This window comes from Coregonus lavaretus (genome assembly GCF_964263955.1).
Source record: "Coregonus lavaretus genome assembly, chromosome: 39".
In the NCBI taxonomy this organism is placed as follows: Eukaryota; Metazoa; Chordata; class Actinopteri; order Salmoniformes; family Salmonidae; genus Coregonus; species Coregonus lavaretus.
In genome coordinates this window covers 30,212,513-30,238,851 of record NC_140026.1, presented here as the reverse complement: position 1 = coordinate 30,238,851, position 26,339 = coordinate 30,212,513, and the positions used below count along the sequence as shown (strand labels likewise).

The 26,339-nt window shown below is 45.3% G+C and overlaps 1 pseudogene across 1 annotated transcript in view; it reads left to right on the top strand.

The window, feature by feature from the left end:
- The first annotated feature begins 6,423 nt into the window (after positions 1-6,423).
- LOC311112819 (O-phosphoseryl-tRNA(Sec) selenium transferase-like) overlaps positions 6,424-26,339 on the top strand; it is a 38,844-nt pseudogene continuing 18,928 nt past the window's right edge. The window contains exons 1-8 of the transcript in view: positions 6,424-6,537; positions 6,910-7,077; positions 7,210-7,315; positions 7,447-7,605; positions 8,089-8,242; positions 8,498-8,600; positions 8,699-8,832; positions 9,610-9,718. The product of the transcript in view is annotated as an O-phosphoseryl-tRNA(Sec) selenium transferase-like (transcript). The remainder of the gene's footprint in view (positions 6,538-6,909; positions 7,078-7,209; positions 7,316-7,446; positions 7,606-8,088; positions 8,243-8,497; positions 8,601-8,698; positions 8,833-9,609; positions 9,719-26,339) is intronic.

Sequence of the window (26,339 nt, the reverse complement as noted above, 5' to 3'; positions counted from 1 at the left end):
TTACCTGTCTAACAGAACACAGAGGGTGTTCTTTAATGGAAGCCTCTCCAACATAATCCAGATAGAATCAGGAATTCCCCAGTGCAGCTGTCTAGGCCCATTACTTTTTTCAATCTTTACTAATGACATGCCACCGGCTTTGAGTAAAGCCAGTGTGTCTATATATGCGGATGACTCAACACTATACACGTCAGCTACTACAGCGAATGAAATGACTGCAACACCTAACTAAGAGCTGCGATTAGTGTCAGAGTGGGAGGCAAGGAATAAGTTAGTCCTAAATATTTCTAAAACTAAAAGCATTGTATTTGGGACAAATCATTCAATAAACCCTAAACCACAACTACATTTTGTAATAAATCATGTGGAAATTCAGCAAGTTGAGGTGATAAACTGTCATGATCAAAACATATTGATACAACAGTAGTTGTACAAAAGTCTGTCAATAATAAAGCGCTGCTCTACCTTCTTAACAGCACTATCAACAAGGCAGGTCCTACAGGCTCTAGTTTTGTCGCACCTGGACTACTGTTCAGTCGTGTGGTCAGGTGCCACAAAAAGGGACTTGGCTCAGAACAGGGCAGCACGGCTGACCCTTGGATGTACACAGAGAGCTAACATGAACAATATGCATGTCAATCTCTCATGGCTCAAAGTGGAGGAGAGATTGACTTCATCACTACTTGTATTTATGAGAGGTATTGACATGTTGAATGTACAGAGCTGTCTATTTGAATTAATGGCACACAGCTCAGACATCCATGCATACCCCACAATACATGCCACAAGAGGTCTCTTCACAGTCCCCAAGTCCAGAACAGACTATGGGAGGTGCACAGTACTACATAGAGCCATGACTACATGGAACTCTATTCCACATCAAGTAACTGATGCAAGCAGTAAAATTTGATTTAAAAAACAGATAAAAATACACCTTATGGAACAGCAGGGACTGTGAAGAACACAAACATAGGCACAGACACATGCATACACACACACGATAACATACGCACTATCCAAACACGTACAGGAGTATATAGAGTAGGGGCCTGAGGGCACACAGTGTGTTGTGAATGTAGTGTAATGTTTTTAAAATTGCATAACTGCCTTAATTTTGCTGGACCCCAGGAAGAGTAGCTGCTGCCTTGGAGTGCCTTGCAAAAGTATTCATCCCCCTTGGCGTTTTTCCTATTTTGTTGCACTACAACCTGTAATTTAAATGGATTTTTATTTGGATTTCATGTAATGGACATACACAAAATAGTCCAAATTGGTGAAGTGAAATGAAAAAAATTGCTTGTTTAAAGAAAATACTAAAAAATAAATAATGGAAAAGTGGTGCATGCATATATATTCACCCCCTTTGCAATGAAGCCCCTAAATAAGATCTGGTGCAACCAATTACCTTCAGAAGTCACATAATTAGTTAAATAAAGTCCACCTGTGTGCAATCTAAGTGTCACATGATCTGTCACATGATCTCAGTATATATACACCTGTTCTGAAAGGCCCCAGAGTCTGCAACACCACTAAGCAAGGGGCACCATGAAGACCAAGGAACTCTCCAAACAGGTCAGGGACAAAGTTGTGGAGAAGTACAGACCAGGGTTGGGTTATAAAAAAATATCAGAAACTTTGAACATCCCACAGAGCACCATTAAATCCATTAATAAAAAATTGAAAGAATATGGCATCACAACAAACCTGCCAAGAGGCTGCCCACCAAAACTCACGGACCAGGCAAGGAGGGCATTAGTCAGAGGCAACAAAGAGACCAAAGATAACCCTGAAGGAGCTGCAAAGCTCCACAGCAGATATTGGAGTACCTGTCCATAGGGCCACTTTGAGCCGTTACGTAAGCTTTACGGAAGAGTGGCCAGAAAAAAAGCCATTGCTTTAAGAAAAAAATAAGCAAACACGTTTGGTGTTCGCCAAAAGGCATGTGGGAGACTCTTCAAACATATGGAAGAAGGTACTCTGGTCAGATAAGACTAAAATTGAGCTTTTTGGCCATCAAGGAAAATGCTATGTCTGGCGCAAACCCAACACCTCTCATTACCCCGAGAACACCATCCCTACAGTGAAGCATGGTGCTGGCAGCATCATGATGTGGGGATGTTTTTCATCGGCAGGGACTGGGAAACTGTTCAGAATTGAAGGAATGATGGATGGCGCTAAATACAGGGAAATTCTTGAGGGAAACCTGTTTCAGTCTTCCAGAGATTTGAGAAATGGACGGAGGTTCACCTTCCAGCAGGACCATAAGCATACTGCTAAAGGAACACTTGAGTGGTTTAAGGGGAAACATTAAAATATCTTGGAACCCAATTGAGAATCTGTGGTATGACTTAAAGATTGCTGTACACCAGCGGAACCCATCCAACTTGAAGGAGCTGGAGCAGTTTTGAAGAATGGGCAAAAATCCCAGTGGCTAGATGTGCCAAGCTTATAGAGACATACAGTGAGGGTAAAAAGTATTTGATTCCCTGCTGATTTTGTACATTTGCCCACTGACAAAGACACGATCAGTCTATAATTTTAATGGTAGGTTTATTTGAACAGTGAGAGGCAGAATAACAACAAAAAAATCCAGGAAAACGCATGTAAAAAAATTTATAAATTGATTTGCATTTTAATGAGGGAAATAAGTATTTGACCCCTCTGCAAAACATGACTTAGTACTTGGTGGCAAAACCCTTGTTGGCAATCACAGAGGTCAGACGTTTCTTGTAGTTGGCCACCAGTTTTGCACACATCTCAGGAGGGATTTTGTTCCACTCCTCTTTGCAGATCTTCTCCAAGTCATTAAGGTTTCGAGGCTGACGTTTGGCAACTCGGACCTTCAGCTCCCTCCACAGATCTTCTATGGGATTAAGGTCTGGAGACTGGCTAGGCCACTCCAGGACCTTAATGTGCTTCTTCTTGAGCCACTCCTTTGTTGCCTTGGCCGGGTGTTTTGGGTCATTCTCATGCTGGAATACCCATCCACGACCCATTTTCAAAGCCCTGGCTGAGGGAAGGAGGTTCTCACCCAAGATTTGACGGTACATGGCCCCGTCCATCGTCCCTTTGATGCGGTGAAGTTGTCATGTCCCCTTAGCAGAAAAACACCCCCAAAGCATAATGTTTCCACCTCCATGTTTGATGGTGGGGATGGTGTTCATGGGGTCATAGGCAGCATTCCTCCTCCTCCAAACACGGCGAGTTGAGTTGATGCCAAAGAGCTCGATTTTGGTCTCATCTGACCACAACACTTTCACCCAGTTCTCCTCTGAATCATTCAGATGTTCATTGGCAAACTTCAGACGGGCCTGTATATGTGCTTTCTTGAGCAGGAGGACCTTGCGGGCGCTGCAGGATTTCAGTCCTTCACGGCGTAGTGTGTTACCAATTGTTTTCTTGGTGACTATGGTCCCAGCTGCCTTGAGATCATTGACAAGATCCTCTCGTGTAGTTCTGGGCTGATTCCTCACCGTTCTCATGATCATTGCAACTCCACGAGGTGAGATCTTGCATGGAGCCCCAGGCTGAGGGAGATTGACAGTTCTTTTGTGTTTCTTCCATTTGCGAATAATCGCACCAACTGTTGTCACCTTCTCACCAAGCTGCTTAGCGATGGTCTTGTAGCCCATTCCAGCCTTGTAGCCCATTCCAGCCTTGTGTAGGTCTACAATCTTGTCCCTGACATCCTTGGAGAGCTCTTTGGTCTTGGCCATGGTGGAGAGTTTGGAATCTGATTGATTGATTGCTTCTGTGGACAGGTGTCTTTTATACAGGTAACAAGCTGAGATTAGGAGCACTCCCTTTAAGAGTGTGCTCCTAATCTCAGCTCGTTACCTGTATAAAAGACACCTGGGAGCCAGAAATCTTTCTGATTGAGAGGGTGTCAAATCCTTATTTCCCTCATTAAAATGCAAATCAATTTATAACATTTTTGACATGTGTTTTTCTGGATTTTTGTTGTCTCACTGTTCAAATAAACCTACCATTAAAATTATAAACTGATCATTTCTTTGTCAGTGGGCAAACGTACAAAATCATATTAGTTATGCACGCTCAAGTTCAGTTTTTTTGTCTTATTTCTTGTTTGTTTTACAAAAAAAAATATTTTGCATCTTCAAAGTGGTAGGCATGTTGTTTAATCAAATGATACAAACCCCCCCAAAATCCATTTTATTTCCAGGTTGTAAGGCAACAAAATAGGAAAAATGCCAAGGGGGGTGAACACTTTCGCAAGCCACTGTAATGTTGATCCATAATATATACAAACTACAAAATCCGGAAGCTTGCTAACGTTATCTTGAGCGTAAGCTAGCTAGCAATTTTCTGTGCTAATACTGTATCTCTGGCAATGCTACCTTACTGAAGTGTTGTCGCGGAATATAACTAACATGCTGACCTAACGCGAGCGTTGCAAAATAAATGTACACATACAGTGCATTCGGAAAGTATTCAGACCCCTTGACTTTTTCCACATTATGTTACGTTACAGCCTTATTCAAAATTGATTACATTTGGGTTTTCTCTCATCAATTTATACCCCATAATGACAAATAAAAATGGAAATATCACATTTTACATAAGTATTCAGACCCTTTACTCAGTACTTTGTTGAAGCACCTCTGGCAGCGAATACAGCCTCGGGTCTTCTTGGGTATGACACTACAAGCTTGGCACACCTGTATTTGGTGAATATCACCCATTCTTTTCTGCAGATCCTCTCAAGCTCTGTCAGGTTGGATGGAGAGAGTCACTGCACCGTTATTTTCAGGTCTCTCCAGAGATGTTCGATCGGGTTCAAGTCCGGCCTCTGGCTGGGCCACTCTAGGACATTCAGAGATTTGGCCCGAAGCCACTCCTGTGTTGTCTTGGCTGCGTGCTGAGGGTCGTTGTCCTGTTGGAAGGTGAACCTTCGCCCCATTCTGAGGTCCTGAGCGCTCTGGAGCAGGTTTTCATCAAGGATCTCTCTGTACTTTGCTCCGTTCATCTTTCCCTCAATCCTGACTAGTCTCCCAGTACCTGCCGCTGAAAAACATCACCACAGCATGATGCTGCCACCACCATGCTTGATCATAAGGATGGTGCCAGGTTTCCTCCAGACGAGATGCTTGGCATTCAGGCCAAAAAGTTCAATATTGATTTCATTAGGGCAGAGAATCTTGTTTCTCATGGTCTGGGAGTCCTTTAGGTGCCTTTAGGCAAACTCCAATCGGGCTGTCATTTGCCTTTTACTGAGGAGTGGCTTCCGTTTGGCCACTCTACCATTAAGGTCTGATTGGTGGAGTTCTGCAGAGGTGGTTGTCCCTCTGGAAGATTCTCCCATCTCCACAGAGGAACTCTAGAGCTCTGTCAAAGTTACCATCGGGTTCTTGGTCACCTCCCTGACCAAGGCCCTTCTCCCCTGATTGCTCAGATTGGCCGGGCGACCAGCTCTAGGAAGAGTCTTGGTGGTTCCAAACTTCTTCCATTTAAGAATGATGGAGGCACTGTGTTCTTGGGGACATTCAATGCTGCAGAATTTTTTTTGTACCCTTCCCCATATATGTGCCTCGACACAATCCTGTCTCGGAGCTCTACGGACAATTCCTTCGACCTCATGGCTTGGTTTTTGCTCTGACAAGCACTGTCAATTGTGGATCCTTATATAGACAGGTGTGTGCCTTTCCAAATCATGTCCAATCAATTGAAATTACCACTGGTGGACTCCAATCAAGTTGTAGAAACATCTCAAGGATGATCAATGGAAACAGCATGCACCTGAGCTCAATTTTGAGTCTCATAGCAAAGGGTTCGAATACTTATGTAAATAAGGTATTTCTGTTTTTAATTTTTTATAATTTTGCACACACAAGTAAAAGGGGTATTATGGGGTATTGTGTGTGGATTGATGAGGAATTTTTATTTATTTAATTCATTTTAGAATAAGACTAACGTAACAAAATGTGGAAAAAGAGAAATGGTCTGAATACTTTCCGAATGCACTGTACAACAGCCTGCAGTACACCGGTCGGCCTTGAACCTCAGATCTTCAACGTGAGGCAGCATTCGTTCTCCCCTGGTTTGTACCCTGTAGTAGAACTCCATCCAGCCGGAGGCGCTATTTTGTGTTTCTGGGCTCCCCACCCACTGATAAACACAGAAGAAAACAAAAACGCGGAAGTAAAATTCAAAATGTGAGCGTGAAAATAGCTACAAAGGTAAAACAGATTTAAAATGATAAATACTACAATAACCAGTAGCCAAATCAGGATTAGCAGAAACTGAGTTGAGCGTCACTTTGATTCGGCATTAGCCTTGAATACACCACTCGTTAGAAGCAGGTTGTACTTCAGGTTCGTGAGGAACACGTTCGTTTCTACTGACTATTATGGCTAGAATTGCATATGCTAATCTACTCTCATCTTTTTGACAGCAAATGTTGAGATGAATAGTGAAAACTTTTCCATAAGTGAGAAGATTGTGTCGGCATCTTACATTCGCCAGGGTTCACAGGCACGTCGCAGTCATGAGCAACTGATTAGACAGCTTTTGGAACAGGTAATATCCGAATAACAGTCCTTCGAATTCTGTTAATTCGATCAGATGAATAGATCAGATGCACATTTGCCAAGTAACTACATCAGGGGTGTATTCACTAGGAACCAAACAGAACCAAACAGAAGCAAACGAAACGGGGAGGAACCTACCTGAATTTGTCTCGTTTTCGTTGCAAATCGCAACTGTTTGCAACGGGTTTGAACTAATTATTACACCCCATGATGTAAGATGTGAATGGAGATGGAGCGCACATCAACCATAACTTAGATTGATACTACAAATGTATTTACAGTTCTATTTAGCCTACATAATTCAGGAGCCGTGACAGAAGCTACTGGCTATTGTAGTGCCTATCCTTACTCTACCTTAAAGGGCAAATGTCCTGAGGAGGGATGGAACGAGAGCACAACATAACTCTTCCTGAATGAACTAGCTGTGATGGACAGCAACAACTTCTTGGGAAACTGTGGTGTTGGCGAGAGGGAGGGCAGAGTGGCCTCTAGTCTGGTGGCCCGACGACATTACAGGTTCTTATAAACTGTTGCTTGTAAAGTTGCTTTTCAAAATAAAGGAATTTTCTATTGCTTTGTTAAATTCCAAGTAGCCATCTGTTTTGTCATACATGTTCAGTGGAGTCATGATCATGAGATCTGTGTGTGTTGCTTTATACAGGTTAATACATCTGGTGACATCGCTGCGATTCAACCCAAGGCTGCAGGTTCCAGTCTGCTGAACAAGCTGACTAATTCAGTTGTGCGGGACATTTTAAAACTCTCAGGTGTGTAACTAAGATTGGATTTAGCCTACTGATAACTGCAGGACACTGATGGATACCTCCAGTTCTGTAGTAGAGCTACACTATGTGCACACTTTTGTTCCTAGCTTGTTTGTTATTGTGTATGTTTGGAGGTGTGCGAAGTGTGGCCAGTTGTTTCGTAGTTCCAATGGCAACCGGGATGAGCCTGACACTGTGCTTCCTAACACTTCGCCACAAGAGACCAAAGGCACGCTACATCATCTGGCCCCGCATTGACCAGAAGTCCTGCTTCAAAGCCATGATCACTGCAGGTTAGGCGCTAGCATGACCGTGTTCAATACCACTCTCTGTAACATTATAAAAGTATGTTAAGCCCTTAAAACCATCCATCTACAGTTTCTTGTACTCCCCATTCCTGCTCTGATTGTTATTCTTGCAATAGATGCACCTATCGGTTCAGCTGGTTTTGAAAATTACTTATCTTTTCTAAGAAGTATGCATGCTATACTTGACGCGTAGGGCCTTACTTTTGCGGAGCGTGACACGCTCCCATTAATCCCTGCTCAGTGCAAAATTACTCTCGGTTTCTATTTTCAAGAATTCGGCGCACGGCTCACGCCTGAAAACACTTAATAAAGTATCTTGAGCTCTGCTTATGCCAGAAAATGTTACGCGTCCACTTTAGCAGCTAAAAACCTACAGTTTTTGCGCTATCCCAGTGTAGCTCCCCTGAAAGGCAACTCTTGTCCAACCCCAACATTGACCACTCTCTTGCTCGTCGTAACCATGAACAGGATTTGAACCAGTGGTGGTTGAGAACATTTTGGAGGGCGATGAGCTGAGAACAGATCTGGAGGCGGTGGACCGTAAGATGCAAGAGCTGGGAGCAGAGAACATCCTTTGTGTCCACTCCACGACTTCTTGCTTTGCCCCACGTGTCCCCAACAGGTATACCTAGTCCTTAAGCCATCCAATCATGGATACATAGAGCTGTAACAAATTAAATGTCCATGTCCAATTATCATGTGCTATAATAACTGGTATCACTGGAAACAAATGTTATTTGTATAATCTGCTTACTGTTTATTATGTAGTCTACTTCATGACATTACTGACAGAAGCATACTTCCACATTACTACAGTGTATGTTGGGTCAAGAGTACCAGGGCATTATTTGATAATGACTTTCCTCTGTTCTGGCAGATTGGAGGAGCTAGCCACTATGTGTGCCAAATATGACATCCCCCATGTTGTCAACACTGCTTATGGAGTGCAGTCATCCAAGTGTATGCACCTTATTCAGCAGGTACTAATGGTCCAACTCCTCTTTCATAAATCCTAAAAAAATCATTTTTCCTGTCCATGGGCATAGCAACATTTGGTTATTTCCATAATCTCTTTTAGGGGGCTCGTGTTGAAAGAATCGATGCCTTTGTACAAAGCCTGGACATAAACTTCATGGTTCCAGTAGGTGGTGCCATAATTGCTGGTTTCAATGGGTCTTTTATTCAGGAGATCAGCAGAATGTATCCAGGTTAGTGCTGTTTCAAATCACTAAGGGCCATATGTGTTTCAACCAAGCCTGCAACCTTTGTGTAAAGTTGCTATTATCTGGATTAGCTACTAGTTTACTGTTATCATAGGGCTCATAGTGTAATTGATTATGTCTGTGTTCTGTTGTATTCCTGTGTGTCTGTATTGTCTCTGTCTGTCTGATGCTGGTGACACATTCCAATTCCCCTCTGGAATATTGGAAGTTCGTTCATTTTGGTAGCTCAGGGTCTAGCTCTAACGCCCATCCTGGGGAAGCTACTTGGTGTGCAGGATTGTATTCCAGCCTAGCACTAACACACCAGTTTCAAATAATCAACATGTCATGAAATCAGGTATGTTAGTGCTACGCTACAATAAAGACCTGCATGTGGCTAGTATGTGTTGTAGTAGGATATGTTGCCTAAAAGAAGATAATACAATAAGCAAAGATTTCAATTTGCAACTATATAAAGTGAGTGTTAGTCCCCTTTTTTCCTTGTTATGTGATTGACTGTTGACTTCAAGCGCCCTTTCTCTGTTTTTACGTAAGAATATAGAGTTGAGCGCATTCCTTCCCTTTACCTGTAATAAAGTTCTCTAGGATTGGAGTTGGAGACCACTGGGCTAGATTTTAAGCATTCAAAGCCAAAATAATTATCAATTCATTATATGAATTGGAACCATTAAGGAAACCAATCATTGAGAGGAATCAATATTGGTACCAAAATCAATACAGTCCTAGTAAGGGTTCAGGTTAGAAAGTGTTTGTCTGTCCCCTCTAGTATGACGCTGACTGCCCTCTGTCTCCAGGCCTCCCCCACCCTGGATGTGCTCATCACCCTGCTCACCCTGGGGGCCAGCGGCTACAGGAAACTCCTGGCAGAGCGGAAGGTGAGCCCTTCATTACTCCACTGAACAGGGTTGGGGCCGAATTCGGTATTCGTTCAGTTTAGGAAATAAAGTGAAACTCATTAGCATGTATTTTAATTTAGTGGCACATCTGTATAAACATCTTAGGACAACATGGGTGTAAATTGGCCACTGACTGTTTTTGGCTGGTTGCCGGCCCTCTACTTGAATTGTAGTTTTGTCTCTGAGTTTACATGTAGAGGGGGAGGGCGACAGCAAGGATAAATCCATCCAAGTGAAGCTGAGGAGTTTCCAGAATGGTGCCTGTTGGCTCCTTTTACTAAAGTAGAGCTAACAATACAGTATACTAAAACACTCTATATACTGCACCATTCCCAGACACTCCAAGGCAATAGATGTGGAAAATCAGATTTGCAAAGGTAATGAAAATAGCTCTTGTCTTTTGCACTGGAAATGCTGAGCTGGTCTCCCTAGCCAGTACTCGGGTGCAGGGTTATTTTGTGTCAGTTCCCAAAGGTGACTCTATGCACCATAAAATATTGCTTCCTATGGGATACCATACAATGTCCAGAATGTTATCAGGGTAATGTTTGCTCCAATCTACCTCATGCTTGTCACATGACCTGGCACTGTCAGACTTTATTGATTTCTATTCGTCCTGATCATGAATATTTGAAGTCTGAACCAGATTATGGCCATGTAGGAGAGCATCAAAGCCTTCAAAGCCGGCTGCAATGTTGAACGTGCTCATTAAGACCATCTGTAGCTTAATGATTTCATAAGATCCCCCTTGCGAGTCAACAGCTTTGAATAATTCATGTAATAAAAGGACTCTTTCTCATTAAAGGGTAGCTCTCAATGCAAATTTCAGCCTTTGCCCAACCCCTTCAATCAAAATAAAAAAAAATGCATTGAGGTGATAAGTTGTGGGTGGGGGGAATTGCTCATAAATTCATTTTGTGGGTGGGCAAACATATTTGTACCTTATCACAACACTTTTTCACTAATGCATACTTACTAGAAGTACACTGGCACTCTGATACTAAAATTATTTTCATTGCATTGCGAGCCCATAGGGCTTTGGACAGTTAACTCACAGTGGTTAGACAGCGAGTTCCTGACATCTATTGCCACTTGTGGTGTAAGTTCGTATCCCCCATGGGGCGCAAAAAAATCTTTGAAATGTGGTCTCACATTTGTTGCGGTATTGTGTTGGGATAAAAAGTGCAATCATCGCCTTGAAAATTGAGATTAGGGGCTCAATCCAACCCTCATTGCAGTTTTTACGCAGTAACTCTTTTTACAATGGTCAAATTAACTCACAGTTTGGTCTTGGGTACTGTATAAAAACCTCCAACTACTCCCAGGGCGACCCCTTTCTCACACTCACAGGTATGCTTTCACTTTTCAGAATTATAAGTGTGTGGGCACGGGATGAATATTGTAAATAAAGGATTTAGGAAGAAGAAAAAAAAAAGAGATCTGCCCCATGTGGGATTAGAACACCCAACCATTGAACTATGAACCAATTTGTTTTAGCGGACTACGCCACCAATCAATTGTAGTAGTTGGGAAAAAATACAGCGTGTTGACATGACCACCAGTGTCATTTCTGTGGTCACTGAAGATCCCATGGCACTTACCGTAAGAGTAGGGGCGTTAACCCCGGTGTCCTGGCTAAATTCTCAATCTGGCCCACATACCATCATGGCCACCTAATCATCCCCCCCTTCTCTCTCCTTAACTATTCCCCACGTTGTTGCTGTAAATGAGAATTTGTTCTCAGTCAATTTACCTGGTAAAATAAAAAGCAACGAATCTAAACGTATAATCTGAAATATCACATTTACATAAGTATTCAGACCCTTTACTCAGTACTTTGTTGAAGCACCTTTGGCAGCGATTACAACCTCGAGTCTTCTTGGGTATGACACTACAAGCTTGGCACACCTGTATTTGGGGAGTTTCTCCCATTCTCCTCTGCAGATCCTATTGATTAGTATGTATTTGCTTATATACATTTAAAATATCAACAAACATTTTTATTTCTACCGGTAAATGTGTGCTTAATATTGTTTTCTTTGGCAACTGTGGTATAAGTGGGATGAACAGCTTAAACAAACGCAACGGAATAAACTTTGCTGTTATTCTGGCTGCGGAGGTAGTGACTGTGTAGCCGTAGGTAGTTGGTTAGCTAGCAGCAAGCAAGGGATAAGAACGTTGCCACTGAACATGGCAACGGAACATAAAGAACAAATGACTGCATCGCGTCTGTAAATATCGAACTAATTGAACGAATAACGGGGTCGCGTCTCTAGCAACCGAAAGATGAGAAAGTATGAATTCTCTTCTTTTTTTTTTTATACCGGTAAATGTGTGTTTTCATATTGTTTTCTTTGGCAACTGTGGTATAAGCGGGATAAATGCCTCAGTTCTGTACATTTGAAAAAGCTCAGATGCAATAATTTAATAACCCAATAACCAACGTTTCGACAGACAAGCTGTCTTCATCAGGGTATAGTGACAAACACTGCGGGTCAGTAGTTTAGATAGTGTCAAAGGACACACACAGGTGTCTAATCATGGCCGGGTGTGGCCTGATATCATTGGTTGATTCACAGATACACAGAACATACAAAAAACATGAATGGATAGCATACGATCATAAATACAATTTGGCTACGTAGGCCTACAAACATTTACAATGAATAGCAAAATCACAATAATCACAAGAATGGCTTAAAGTCTACATTGAGAACGAAGGGAGCAAGGGTCTTAAAATTAAAGATCCAGGCAGCCTCTCGTTTTAACAATAAGTTGTCGAGGTCACCCCCTCTCCTAGGGAGGGTGACATGTTCGATGCCTATATAACGCAGGGACGAAATCGAGTGGTTCGCTTCCAGAAATGTTACCAGGGAAATGATATCAACTACTGCGAGTTTAATGCCCACAGTCTTGTCAGCTCAGCTGTCCTACAACACAAGTAAGGGTTAAACGCCGACGTTCTGTACATTAACTTGGAAAAATGAACTCCGCAAAGTGATTCGGCTCCGCTTCGTCGTCCAAGATTTCCAAGGTAATGTACAGAACGTCAGCGTTTATCCCTTACTTGTGTTGTAGGACAGCTGAGCTGACAAGACTGTGGGCATTGAACTCGCAGTAGTTGATATCATTTCCATGGTAACATGTATTTACAGTCCATTTGGAAAGTATTCAGACCATTTGACTTTTTCCACATTTTGTTACGTTACAGCCTTATTCTAAAATGGATTTAAAAAAAATAAAAAATCCTCATCAATCTATACACAATACCCCATAATGACAAAGCAGAAACTGGTTTTTAGAAATATTTGCAAATGTATTAAAAATAGAAAACAGAAATACCTTATTTACATAAGTATTCAGACCCTTTGCTATGAGACTCAATTGAGCTCAGGTGAATCCTGCTTCCATTGATCATCCTTGAGATGTTTCTACAACTTGATTGGAGTCCACCTGTGGTAAATCCAATTGATTCAAAATGATTTGGAAAGGCACACACCTGTCTATATAAGGTCCCACAGTTGACAGTGCATGTCAGAACAAAAACCAAGCCATGTGGCCGAATGAGTTGTCCGTAGAGCTCCAACACAGGATTGTGTCAAGGCACAGATCTGGGGAAGGGTACCAAACAATTTCTGCAGCATTGAAGGTCCCCAAGAACACAGTGGCCGCCATCATTCTTAAATGGAAGAAGTTTGGAACCACCAAGACGCTTCGAGAGTAACAAGGAGGAGAGGCCTCATTTAACACAGTAAATTCATCAGGCTTGAGCTGTGTTTCAGTCAGGCCAATCACATCAAGGTTTTGATCAGTGATTAGTTCATTGACTATGACTGCCTTGGAAGTGAGGGATCTAACATTAGTAGCGCTATTTTGAGATGTGAGATATCACAATCTCTTTCAATAATGACAGGAATGGAGGAGGTCTTTATTCCAGTGAGATTGCTAAGGCGAACACCACCATGTTTAGTTTTGCCCAACCTAGATCGAGGAACAGACACGGTCTCAATGGGATAGCTGAGCTGACTACACTGACTGTGCTAGTTGTAGACTCCACTAAGCTGGCAGGTGTCACGGTTTCGGCCGAGGCTGCTCCTCCTCCTGGTTCGGGCAGGCTTCGGCGTTCGCCGTCCCCGGAATACTAGCTGCCACCGTTGTATGTTTCGTGTGTTGATTGCTTTGGTCTGTCTGGTACACCTGTGTCTGTTTGTGTCCTAATTACGTGTCCTATAAGTTCCCTGTTTTGTGTTAGTTATATTGTGTGTTGTTGTCCGCGTGTCGTTTGAGCTGCGTGTTTTGCGCTCTACATGTTTTGTTTTACGCATGTTGCGTACTGTGCTCGCCTCTGTATTTTCGAGGTCGTGTATTGATTATTGTTCACTTTACTATAGTAAAGTTTGTTGGACTAAACCTCTGTGTCCTGCGCCTGACTCCTCATCACATCCACATCGGTGCCAAACTGACAGAACAACACACCATCTATGGAGTCAGCAGGATCAGCGACGACAACCTGGTCGCTAGAAGAACGGCTCAGTCAGCAGGACTCCATGATCCGGCAACTGGAGATCGTTCTGGGCGAGGTGTCCAACACTCTGCACCGGTTGGCTAATGGAGAGGTGCCCACGTCCTCATACACCATCCCATCACCACCGGTCAGTCCTCCTCTCTCAGCGCCGGAACCCAGTGCTATTCGGCTCTCGCTCCCGAGGGCATATGACGGTTCTGCAGCCGGGTGTCAGGGGTTCCTCCTGCAGGTAGAACTATACCTGGCTACTATACACCCAGCGCCCTCGGGATACGAGAGCGTCTCCGCCCTCATCTCCTGTCTATCCGGAAAGGCGTTGGAGTGGGCCAACGCCGAATGGAGGAGAATAGACGCAGCTACCATCACCTACGCTGAGTTCTCCCGCCGCTTCCGGGCAGTCTTCGATCACCCACCTGAAGGGAAGGCGGCGGGGGAGCGTCTGTTCTACCTCCGACAGGAGAAGAGGAGCGCACAGGAGTTCGCACTGGAGTTCCGGACGTTAGCTGCGGATGCAGGATGGAATGAGAGGGCCCTCATCGACCAGTACCGGTGTAGCCTGCGAGAGGACGTTCGTCGTGAGCTGGCCTGCAGGGACACCAACCTATGCTTCGACCAGCTGGTGGACATCTCCATCCGGCTTGACACCCTGCTGGCCACCCGCGGACGTCCCGAGTGGGGGTCGTCCATTCCATCCTCCAGCACCTCCGAGCCAATTTCTATGGAGCTCGGGGGTGCTGGCGCTAGAGAGAGGAGGAGGGAGAACCCGAGGGGGGCCACCCCCTGCACCAACTGTGGCCGTGGAGGACACACCGTGGCCAGGTGCTGTGGAGGGTCTTCTGAGAGAGGGGACAACAGGTCACGCACTGGGGAGTCATTTCAGGTGAGTAGGCGCCCCACTTACCCAGAGCTCTCTGTTGGTCACATGAGTATTCCTGTGCGTTTTCCACAGGTGGCACCTCATTCCCAGCACAAGGCGCTAGTAGATTCAGGCGCAGCTGGGAACTTTATTGATCGGGCATTTTGTGCTAGGTAAGGAATTCCCCTTCGGCCGGTAGAAGTTCCATTCCCTGTCCATGCATTAGACAGCCGGCCGTTGGGGTCGGGTCTGATCAGGGATGTCACGGCACCGCTGACGATGACGACGCAGGGGGGTCATGAGGAAATCATTCAGTTCTATCTGATTGACTCTCCTGCGTACCCAGTGGTGTTGGGGCTTCCCTGGTTAAGCACCCACGATCCTACCATAGCGTGGCAACAGAGGGCTCTTATGGAGTGGTCTGCCCAGTGTGTAGGGAGATGTCTAGGTGTTTCCATAGGGGCGACCTCGGTAGAGAGTCCGAACCAAGTGCCCGCACTGCGCATTCCCCCCGAGTATGAGGATTTAGCACTAGCGTTTAGCAAATCGTGGGCAGCACGGCTACCTCCTCATAGACAGGGGGACTGTGCGATAAATCTCCAGACCGGAGCAGCTCTTCCCAGGAGTCATGTGTATCCCCTGTCTCAAGAGGAAACTGCGGCTATGGAGACTTACATAGCCGAGTCCTTGGCACAGGGATACATACGGTCCTCTACTTCTCCGGTCTCCTCGAGTTTCTTTTTTGTGAAGAAGAAGGACGGGGGATTGCGCCCGTGTATTGATTACCGTAGTCTCAATCAGATCACAGTAAAATACAGTTACCCACTTCCACTGATTGCGACGATGACGGAGTCATTACGCGGAGTGCGGTTCTTCACAAAGTTGGATCTCAGGAGCGCGTACAATTTGGTGCGCATTAGGGAGGGGGATGAATGGAAAACAGCATTTAGCACCACCTCGGGTCATTACGAGTATCTCGTCATGCCATACGGGTTAATGAATGCTCCTTCAGTCTTCCAATCCTTTGTTGACGAGATTTTCCGGGACATGCATGGGCAGGGTGTAGTGGTGTACATTGACGACATTCTAGTGTATTCTTCTACACGAGCCGAGCATGTAGCCCAGGTGCGCCGAGTATTGAGACGACTGTTGGAGCATGACTTGTATGTTAAGGCAGAGAAATGCCTGTTCTTCCAGGAGTCCGTCTCCTTTTTGGGTTATCGGTTGTCCGCGTCTGGCGTGGAGATAGAGGTAGATCGGGTAGCGGCTGTGCGTAATTGGCAAACTCCAACCACCGTAAAAGAGGTGCAGCGGTTCTTGGGTTTTGCTAATTACTACCAGAGGTTTATCCGGGGCTTTGGACAGGTTGCAGCTCCCATTACGTCCCTGCTAAAGGGGGGTCCGGTGCGCTTGCGGTGGTCAGCTGAGGCGGACAGGGCATTTGTCAAGCTGAAGAACCTGTTCGCCTCGGCCCCGGTGCTGGCGCATCCGGATCCCTCTTTGCCTTTCCAAGTAGAGGTGGACGCGTCCGAGACCGGTATTGGGGCAGTCCTGTCACAACAGTCCGGCACGCAACCTAAGCTCCGCCCCTGTGCGTTCTACTCTAAGAAGCTCAGCTCGGCGGAGCGCAATTATGACGTTGGGGACAGGGAGCTGTTAGCTGTAGTCCAGGCCCTAAAGGTGTGGAGGCATTGGCTTGAGGGGGCTCAACACCCTTTCCTCATTCTAACTGATCACCGTAACCTGGAGTACATCCGGGCAGCTAGGAGATTGAACCCTCGTCAGGCTAGGTGGAACATGTTCCTGACCCGGTTTGTTTTTAAGATCACATACATCCCTGGGTCCCAGAACGGTAAGGCAGACGCCCTGTCCCGGCAGTATGACACAGAGGAGAGGTCCATTGAGCCTACTTCCATACTGCCGGAGTCTTGTCTGGTGGCTCCGGTAGTATGGGAGGTCGATACGGAAATCGAGCGGGCGCTGCGTACCGACCCTACTCCCCCCGAGTGTCCTGTGGGGCGGACGTACGTTCCGCTCGAGGTTCGTGATCGGCTTATTTCTTGGGCTCATACATCACCCTCCTCTGGACATCCTGGTATTGGTCGGACGGTGCACTGCCTTAGCGTGAAATACTGGTGGCCAACGTTAGCCAGGGATGTGAGGGTTTATGTCTCCTCCTGCTCGGTGTGTGCCCAGTGTAAGGCACCTAGACATTTGCCCAGGGGTAAGTTACATCCTCTGCCCGTTCCACAACGACCATGGTCCCACCTCTCGGTGGATTTTGTGACCGATCTACCCCCTTCCCAGGGTAATACCACCATTTTGGTCGTTGTGGATCGGTTTTCTAAGGCCTGTCGTCTCCTCCCACTGCCGGGTCTCCCTACTGCCCTACAGACCGCCGAGGCCCTCTTTACTCACGTGTTCCGGCACTATGGGGTCCCCGAGGATATTGTGTCCGACCGAGGTCCCCAGTTCACCTCCAGAGTCTGGGGGGCTTTCATGGAACGCCTGGGGGTCTCGGTTAGCCTTACCTCGGGGTACCACCCAGAGAGCAATGGGCAGGTTGAACGTGTGAACCAGGATGTGGGTAGGTTTTTGAGGTCCTATTGCCGGGACCGGCCGGAGGAGTGGTCGAGGTATATCCCCTGGGCAGAGATGGCCCAGAACTCTCTCCGCCACTCCTCCACCGGATTAACACCTTTCCAGTGTATTTTAGGGTATCAGCCGGTCCTGGCACCATGGCACGAGAGCCAGACCGAGGCCCCTGCGGTGGACGAGTGGATTCGGCGCTCTGAGGAGACGTGGGACGCTGCCCATGTCCATCTGCAGCGTGCCATCCGTCAACACAAGGCGAGCGCCGATCGCCACCGCAGTGAGGGGCCGGTGTACGCACCGGGAGATCGAGTCTGGCTCTCGACTCGAAACCTGCCCCTCCGCCTGCCCTGCCGGAAGCTGGGTCGGCGGTTTGTGGGGCCCTTCAAAGTCCTGAGAAGATTGAACGAGGTGTGTTACAGATTACAACTGCCTATTGAGTACAAAAATATTAACCCCTCGTTCCATGTGTCTCTTCTCAGGCCGGTGGTAGCTGGTCCACTCCAAGAGGAGGAGATAGGAGAGACCCCTCCACCCCCTTTGGACATCGAGGGGGCACCGGCGTACAGGGTCCGGACTATATTGGACTCGAGGCGCCGGAGGAGTGGTCTCCAGTATCTCGTGGAGTGGGAGGGGTACGGTCCGGAGGAACGGTGCTGGGTGCCTAGGAGGGACATCCTCGACCCATCCCTCCTGACAGAGTTCCACCGTGGGCATCCCACGCTGGAGCCGCGCGTCAAGGGGGGGGTACTGTCACGGTTTCGGCCGAGGCTGCTCCTCCTCCTGGTTCGGGCAGGCTTCGGCGTTCGCCGTCCCCGGAATACTAGCTGCCACCGTTGTATGTTTCGTGTGTTGATTGCTTTGGTCTGTCTGGTACACCTGTGTCTGTTTGTGTCCTAATTACGTGTCCTATAAGTTCCCTGTTTTGTGTTAGTTATATTGTGTGTTGTTGTCCGCGTGTCGTTTGAGCTGCGTGTTTTGCGCTCTACATGTTTTGTTTTACGCATGTTGCGTACTGTGCTCGCCTCTGTATTTTCGAGGTCGTGTATTGATTATTGTTCATTTTACTATAGTAAAGTTTGTTGGACTAAACCTCTGTGTCCTGCGCCTGACTCCTCATCACATCCACATCGGTGCCAAACTGACAGCAGGCTGGCTAACAGCCTGCTGCCTGGCCTGCACCCTATCTCATTGTGGAGCTAGAGGAGTTAGAGCCCTGTCTATGTTGGTAGATAAGATGAGAGCACCCCTCCAGCTAGGATGGAGTCCGTCACTCCTCAGCAGGCCAGGCTTGGTCCTGTTTGTCGGTGAGTCCCAGAAAGAGGGCCAATTATCTACAAATTCTATTTTTTGGGAGGGGCAGAAAACAGTTTTCAACCAGCGATTGAGTTGTGAGACTGCTGTAGAGTTCATCACTCCCCCTAACAGGAAGGGGGCCAGAGACAATTACTTGATGCCGACATATCTTTCTAGCTAAATTACACGCTGAAGCTATGTTGCGCTTGGTGACCTCTGACTGTTTCATCCTAACACTGTTGGTGCTGACGTGGATAACAATATCCCTATACTCTCTACACTCGCCAGTTTTAGCCTTAACCAGCACCCTCTTCAGATTAGCCTTTACGTCAGTAGCCCTGCCCCCTGGTAAATAGTTTATGATCGCTGGATGATTATTTTTTTACTCTAATATTGCGGGTAATGGAGTCGCCAAAGACTAGGGTTTTCAATTTGTCAGAGCTAATGGGGGAGGCTTCGGCGGCTCAGACCCCGTAACGGGTGGAGGAGAGACTTGAGAAGGATCGGCCTCTGACTCCGACTCGTTGCTTAATGGGGAGAACCAGTTGAAAGTTTATGTCGTCTGAATGAGCGACACCGGTTGAGTATGCCGACAGCATTTCTTTCCAGAAGCCTTGAGAAAATTGTCCGGCTGCGGGGACTGTGCGGGGGGATTTATACTACTATCTGTACTTACTGGTGGCACAGACGCTGTTTCATCCTTTCCTACACTTAGATTGCCCTTGCCTAACGATTGCGTCTGAAGCTGGGCTTGCAACTCCGCTATGCTCATCGTAAGGCGATAGTTCTCCTGCATATTATGAGTACAGCGACTGCAATTAGATGGCATAGCGTTAATGTTACTACTTAGCTTTTCCGGTTGGTGGAGGTCCTGCAGAACCATGTCCAGATAAAGCATCCCGGGTGAAAAAGTTGAATGAAAAAAGTTGAGCGAGGAAAAAACTAAGAAGTTGGTAAATGTGTTAAATGCAGAGTTTTTATTAAATGGTTATTAAAAGTAAAAAACAAAAAGTTGGGCAAGTAGCCAAGTAACAACAAACAGCACAGCAGCACCATGAAATTATTTCTGGAGGTCGCTAAGCCATTGCAATCACGTTGCTGGACATGTTACGATACCCACCTTTGCTCCTTGTGGTAGGTTCCGGCATCCGTTCATGACCAGGGGATCACTCTAACAGAAAAACATGGTCAACTATTTTAATCATCTCTCAATTATAAACATAGCTCGAGAAATCTCCAGATTGGATTAGATTCAGGTCGGTGATGCCATTACACTCTGCAAACAACTGTTTTTCTTGGTTTGAGTTTGTTGCCACTAGTTGTTAGTACACTGTTGTAGTCAGACATGAGTTAGCTGGTACCACCATAGCTGCATCCAGTATTTATTTGTGCCCTAGACATGGGCTAATGTGACTGTTTAGTCTAAATTACACTAAATTAGAGTAGCATAGAAATACGGTGAGCTAGCTGAAGTAGGTAAATCATTTGTAGCAAACAACTTTGCCATATTATGATATCGTCAAACTTATTTGAGAAAGATGGCAAGGTTACCATTACTGTTACTAGCAAAGTTTGTCGAAAATAGCTAGCAATGCTAATGTTAGCTAGCTCAAATACGGTGGTCCCCTCAATCTTAGTTAGCTGACTAAAGTTATACTGCATCGAAAGTTAATCTGGAGACATCACAATCATGACAAAAGGTTTTCCAACTAATTATTTCGCTTCTTTTGAAATGTTATTGTGTTTCCAAGCTAAATCTGAGTTATATTGAGGTAGGCTAATGTTAGCCATCTAGCTAGCTATGATAGTGATAATGATAATCTAAATATACAGTATCAGTCAAAAGTTTGGACACACCTACTCATTCAAGGGTTATTATTTTTTACTATTTTCTACATTGTATAATAGTAGTGAAGACTTCTAAGCTATGGAATACCACATATGTAATCATGTAGTAACCCAAAAAGTGTTAAACAAATCAAAATATATTTTATATTTGAGTTTCTTCAAATAGCCACCCTTTGCCTTGATGACAGCTTTGCACACTCTTGGCATTCTCTCAACCAGGTTCATGAGGAATGCTTTTCCAACAGTCTTGAAGGAGTTCCCACATATGCTGAGCACTTGTTGGCTGCTTTTCCTTCACTCTGTGATCTGACTCATCCCAATCCATCTCAATTGGGTTGAGGTCGGGTGATTGTGGAGGCCAGGTCATCTGATGCAGCACTCCATCACCCACTAAGCCCAAACCAGATGGGATGGCTTATCCCTGCAGAATGCTGTGCCTTGAATTCTAAATAAATCACCAACAGTGTCATCAGCAAAGCACCCCCACACCATCACACCTCCTCCTCCATGCTTCACGGTTGGAACCACACATGCAGAGATCATCCGTTCACCTACTCTGTGTCTCACAAAGACACGGCGGTTGGAACCAAAACTCCCCTTTTGGACAAATCAGACCAAAGGACAGATTTCCACCGGTCTAATGTCCATTGCTTGTGTTTCTTGGCCCAAGCAAGTCTCTTCTTCTTATTGGTGTCCTTTAGTAGTGGTTTCTTTGCAGCAATTCGACCATGAAGGCCTGCTTCACGCAGTCTCCTCTGAACAGTTGATATTGAGATGTCTGTTACTCTGTGAAGCATTTATTTGGGCTGCAATTTCTGAGGCTGGTAACTCTAATGAACTTATCTTCTGCAGCAGAGGTAACTCTGGGTCTTCCTTTCCTGTGGCGGTCCTCATGAGAGCCAGTTTCATCATAGCGCTTCATTGTTTTTGCGACTGCACTTGAAGAAACTTTCAAAGTTCTTGAAATTTTCAGGATTGACTGACCTTCATGTCTAAAAGTAATGCTTATTTGAGCTGTTTTTGCCATAATATGGACTTGGTCTTTTACCAAATTGGGCTATATTCTGTATACCATCACTACCTTGTCACAACACAACTGATTGGCTCAAACGCATTAAGAAGAAAAGAAATTCCACAAATTAAGTTTTAACAAGGCACACCTGTTTTAATTTAAATGAATTCCAGTTGACTACTTCATGAAGCTGGTTGAGAGAATGCGAAGAGTGTGCAAAGCTGTCATCAAGGCACAGGGTGGCTACTGTGAAGAATCTCAAATATAAAAAATATTTTGATTTGTTTAACACTTTTTTGGTTACTACATGATGTGTTATTTCATAGTTTTGATGTCTTCACTATTATTCTACAATGTAGAAAATAGTAAAAATAAAGAAAAACCCTTGAATGAGTAGGTGTGTCCAAACTTTTGACTGGTACTGTACAGTCGTGGTCAAAAGATTTGAGAATGACACAAGTATTGGTCTTCACAAAGTTCGCTGCTTCAGTGTTATGATATATTTTTGTCAGATGTTACTATGGTATACTGAAGTATAATTACAAGCATTCCATACGTGTCAAAGGCATTTATTGACAATTACATTAAGTTTATGCAAAGAGTCAATATTTGCAGTGTTGACCCTTCTTTTTCAAGACCTCTGCAATCCGCCCTGGCATGCTGTCAATTAACTTCTGGGCCACATCCTGACTGATGGCAGCCCATTCTTGCATAATCAATGCTTGGAGTTCTTCAGAATTTGTGGTGTTTGTTTGTCCACCCGCCTCTTGAGGATCGACCACAAGTTCTCAATGGGATTAAGGTCTGGGGACTTTCCTGGCCATGGACCCAAAATGTCGGTATTTTGTTCCCCGAGCCACTTAGTTATCATTTTTGCCTTATGGCAAGGTGCTCCATCATGCTGGAAAAGGCATTGGTCGTCACCAAACTGTTCTTGGATGGTTGGGAGAAGTTGCTCTCGGAGGATGTGTTAGTACCATTCTTTATTCATGGCTGTGTTCTTAGGCAAAATTGTGAGTGAGCCCACTCCCTTGGCTGAGAAGCAACCCCATACATGAATAGTTTCAGGATGCTTTACCGTTGGCATGACACAGGACTGATGGTAGCGCTCACCTTGTCTTCTCCGGACAAGGTGTTTTCCGGATGCCCCAAACAATCGGAAAGGGGATTCATCAGAGAAAATGACTTTACCCCAGTCCTCAGCAGTCCAATCCCTATACCTTTTGCAGAATATCAGTCTGTCCCTGATGTTTTTCCTGGAGAGAAGTGTATTTGTGTCATTCCCTTCTTGACACCAGGCCATCCTCCAAAAGTCTTTGCCTCACTGTGCGTGCAGATGCACTCACACCTGCCTGCTGCCATTCCTGAGCAAGCTCTGCACTGGTGGTGCCCCGATCCCGCAGCTGAATCAACTTTAGGAGACGGTCCTGGCGCTTGCTGGACTTTCTTGGGCGCCCTGACGCCTTCTTCACAACAATTGAACCTCTCTCCTTAAAGTTCTTGATGATCCGATAAATGGTTGATTTAGGTGCAATCTTACTAGCAGCAATATCCTTGCCTGTGAAGCCGTTTTTGTGCAAAGCAATGATGACAGCACATGTTTCCTTGCAGGTAACCATGGTTAACAGAGGAAGAACAATGATTTCAAGCACCACCCTCATTTTAAAGCTTCCAGTCTGTTATTCCAACTCAATCAGCATGAGAGAGTGATCTCCAGCCTTGTCCTCGTCAACACTCTCACCTGTGTTAACGAGAGAATCACTGACATGATGGCAGCTGGTCCTTTTGTGGCAGGGCTGAAATGCAGTGGAAATGTTTTTTGGGGATTAAGTTCATTTTCATGGCAAAGAGGGACTTTGCAATTAATTGCAATTCATCTGATCACTCTTCATGACATTCTGGAGTATATGCAAATTGCCATCATCAAAACTGAGGCAGCAGACTTTGTGAAAATTAGTATTTGTGTCATTCTCAAAACGTTTGACCACAACTGTACATAACCAAATACATAACCAGCAGACTATGGTCTAACTACCAGTATACTCACCACCACTGGGGACCAACAAACTCCAACCACCATATCTGCATGATGGGGTCCTTCGGCAGGGCATGCAAACCAGTTGGCTGTGCATCCTGCTGGAAGCATGCATTGCATGGTTAATCCATATAGTGCTTTTCTAAAATGGCCAAGATCGTTTGAACATGTTGGGGGCGATGAAACAACGGAGCCCCATTCAATGAAGGGAAGTGGGCGGAGGGGAGATTTGCACGTGGAGTTTGGCAAAAGGGGGCATGATCTGTGGACATAATTGTAATCCAAACTTAATTTACTCGTTGTGACGAACTGAGGTTCCAAACTCAGTTTTAGACAAAACTGACTTTATGAACAAAATGATCATATTTACACTTTGTAGTCTATGATCACGCTGGAATAAATGTTCCTGACTCATATTAATGCCACATAGGCTGGTTTTAAGGGAATTTGTTGGTTTTTAGAGGTAGTCACTCTTTAAAGTTATACAACCTAATAATACCAGGTGGGAAAATCTATTTCCTTGGCCAGTCTATCAACCAGTCTTGAAAGAGCGACTGCGCTTCCTGATTTGGCCTAATTTTTCAGCAATGCTCAGTAAGAAATGCTAGGGGCCATGACTGAAGGCAGAGATCAGTATATAATGACGAGATGCTCATGTCTCTACCCTAACAATGGGAGTCATTGTCCCAAAGGCTGGGAAGCAAGTGACATAAAACTCAGCAAAAAAAGAAACGTCCCTTTTTCAGGAGCCTGTCTTTCAAAGATAATTCGTAAAAATCCAAATAACTTCACAGATCTTCATTGTAAAGGGTTTAAAGACTGTTTCCCATGCTTGTTCAATGAACCATAAACAATTAATGAACATGCACCTGTGGAAAGGTCGTTAAGACACTAACAGCTTACAGACGGTAGAAAATTAAGGCCCACTAAAGAGGCCTTTCTACTGACTCTGAAAAACACCAAAAGAAAGATGCCCAGGGTCCCTGCTCATCTGCGTGAACGTGCCTTAGGCATGCTGCAAGGAGAATGAGGACTGCAGATGTGGCAAGGGCAATAAAGTGCAATGTCTGTACTGTGAGACGCCTAAGACGGCGCTACATGGAGACAGGACGGACAGCTGATCATCCTCGCAGTGGCAGACCACGTGTAACAACACCTGCACAGGATCGGTACATCCGAACATCACACCTGCGGGACAGGTACAGGATGGCAACAACAACTGCCTGAGTTACACCAGGAACACACAATCCCTCCATCAGTGCTCAGACTGTCCGCAATAGGCTGAGAGAGGCTGGACTGAGGGCTTGTAGGCATGTTGTAAGGCAGGTGCTCACCAGATATCACTGGCAACAACGTCGCCTATGGGCACAAACCCACCGTCGCTGGACCAGACAGGACTGGCAAAAAGTGCTCTTCACTGACGAGTCGCGGTTTTGTCTCACCAGGGGTGATGGTCGGATTCGCGTTTATCGTCGAAGGAATGAACGTTACACCGAGGCCTGTACTCTGGAGCAGGATCGATTTGGAGGTGGAGGGTCCGTCAAGGTCTGGGGCGGTGTGTCATAACATCATCGGACTGAGCTTGTTGTCATTGCAGGCAATCTCAACGCTGTGCGTTACAGGGAAGACATCCTCCTCCCTCATGTGGGACCCTTCCTGCAGGCTCATCCTGACATGACCCTCCAGCATGACAATGCCACCAGCCATACTGCTTGTTCTGTACGTGAAGACAGGAATGTCAGTGTTCTGCCATGGCCAGCGAAGATCCCGGATCTCAATCTCATTGAGCACATCTGGGACCTGTTGGATCGGAGGGTGAGGGCTAGGGCCATTCCCCCCAGAAATGTCCGGGAACTTGCAGGTGCCTTGGTGGAAGATTGGGGTAACATCTCACAGCAAGAACTGGCAAATCTGGTGCAGTCCATGAGGAGGAGATGCACTGCAGTACTTAATGCAGCTGGTGGCCACACCAGATACTGACTGTTACTTTTGATTTTGACCCCACCCCCCTTTGTTCAGGGACACATAATTCAATTTCTGTTAGTCACATGTCTGTGGAACTTGTTCAGTTTATGTCTCAGTTGTTGTATCTTGTTATGTTCATACAAATATTTACACATGTTAAGTTTGCTGAAAATAAACGCAGTTGACAGTGAGAGGACGTTTCTTTTTTTGCTGAGTTTAGGTCTGAAAACTGTTTTTTTTATTTTTATTTTAGCAAACTATAAAAAAATAGGAAAAACAGGAATACCTTTATATACATAAGTATTCAGACCCTTTGCTATGAGACTCAAAATTGAGCTCAGGTGAATCCTGTTTCCATTGATCATCCATTGATGTTTCTACAACCTGATTGGAGTCCACCTGTGGTCAATTCAATTGATTGGACATTATTTGGAAAGGCAAACACCTGTCTATGTTAGGTCCCATAGTTGA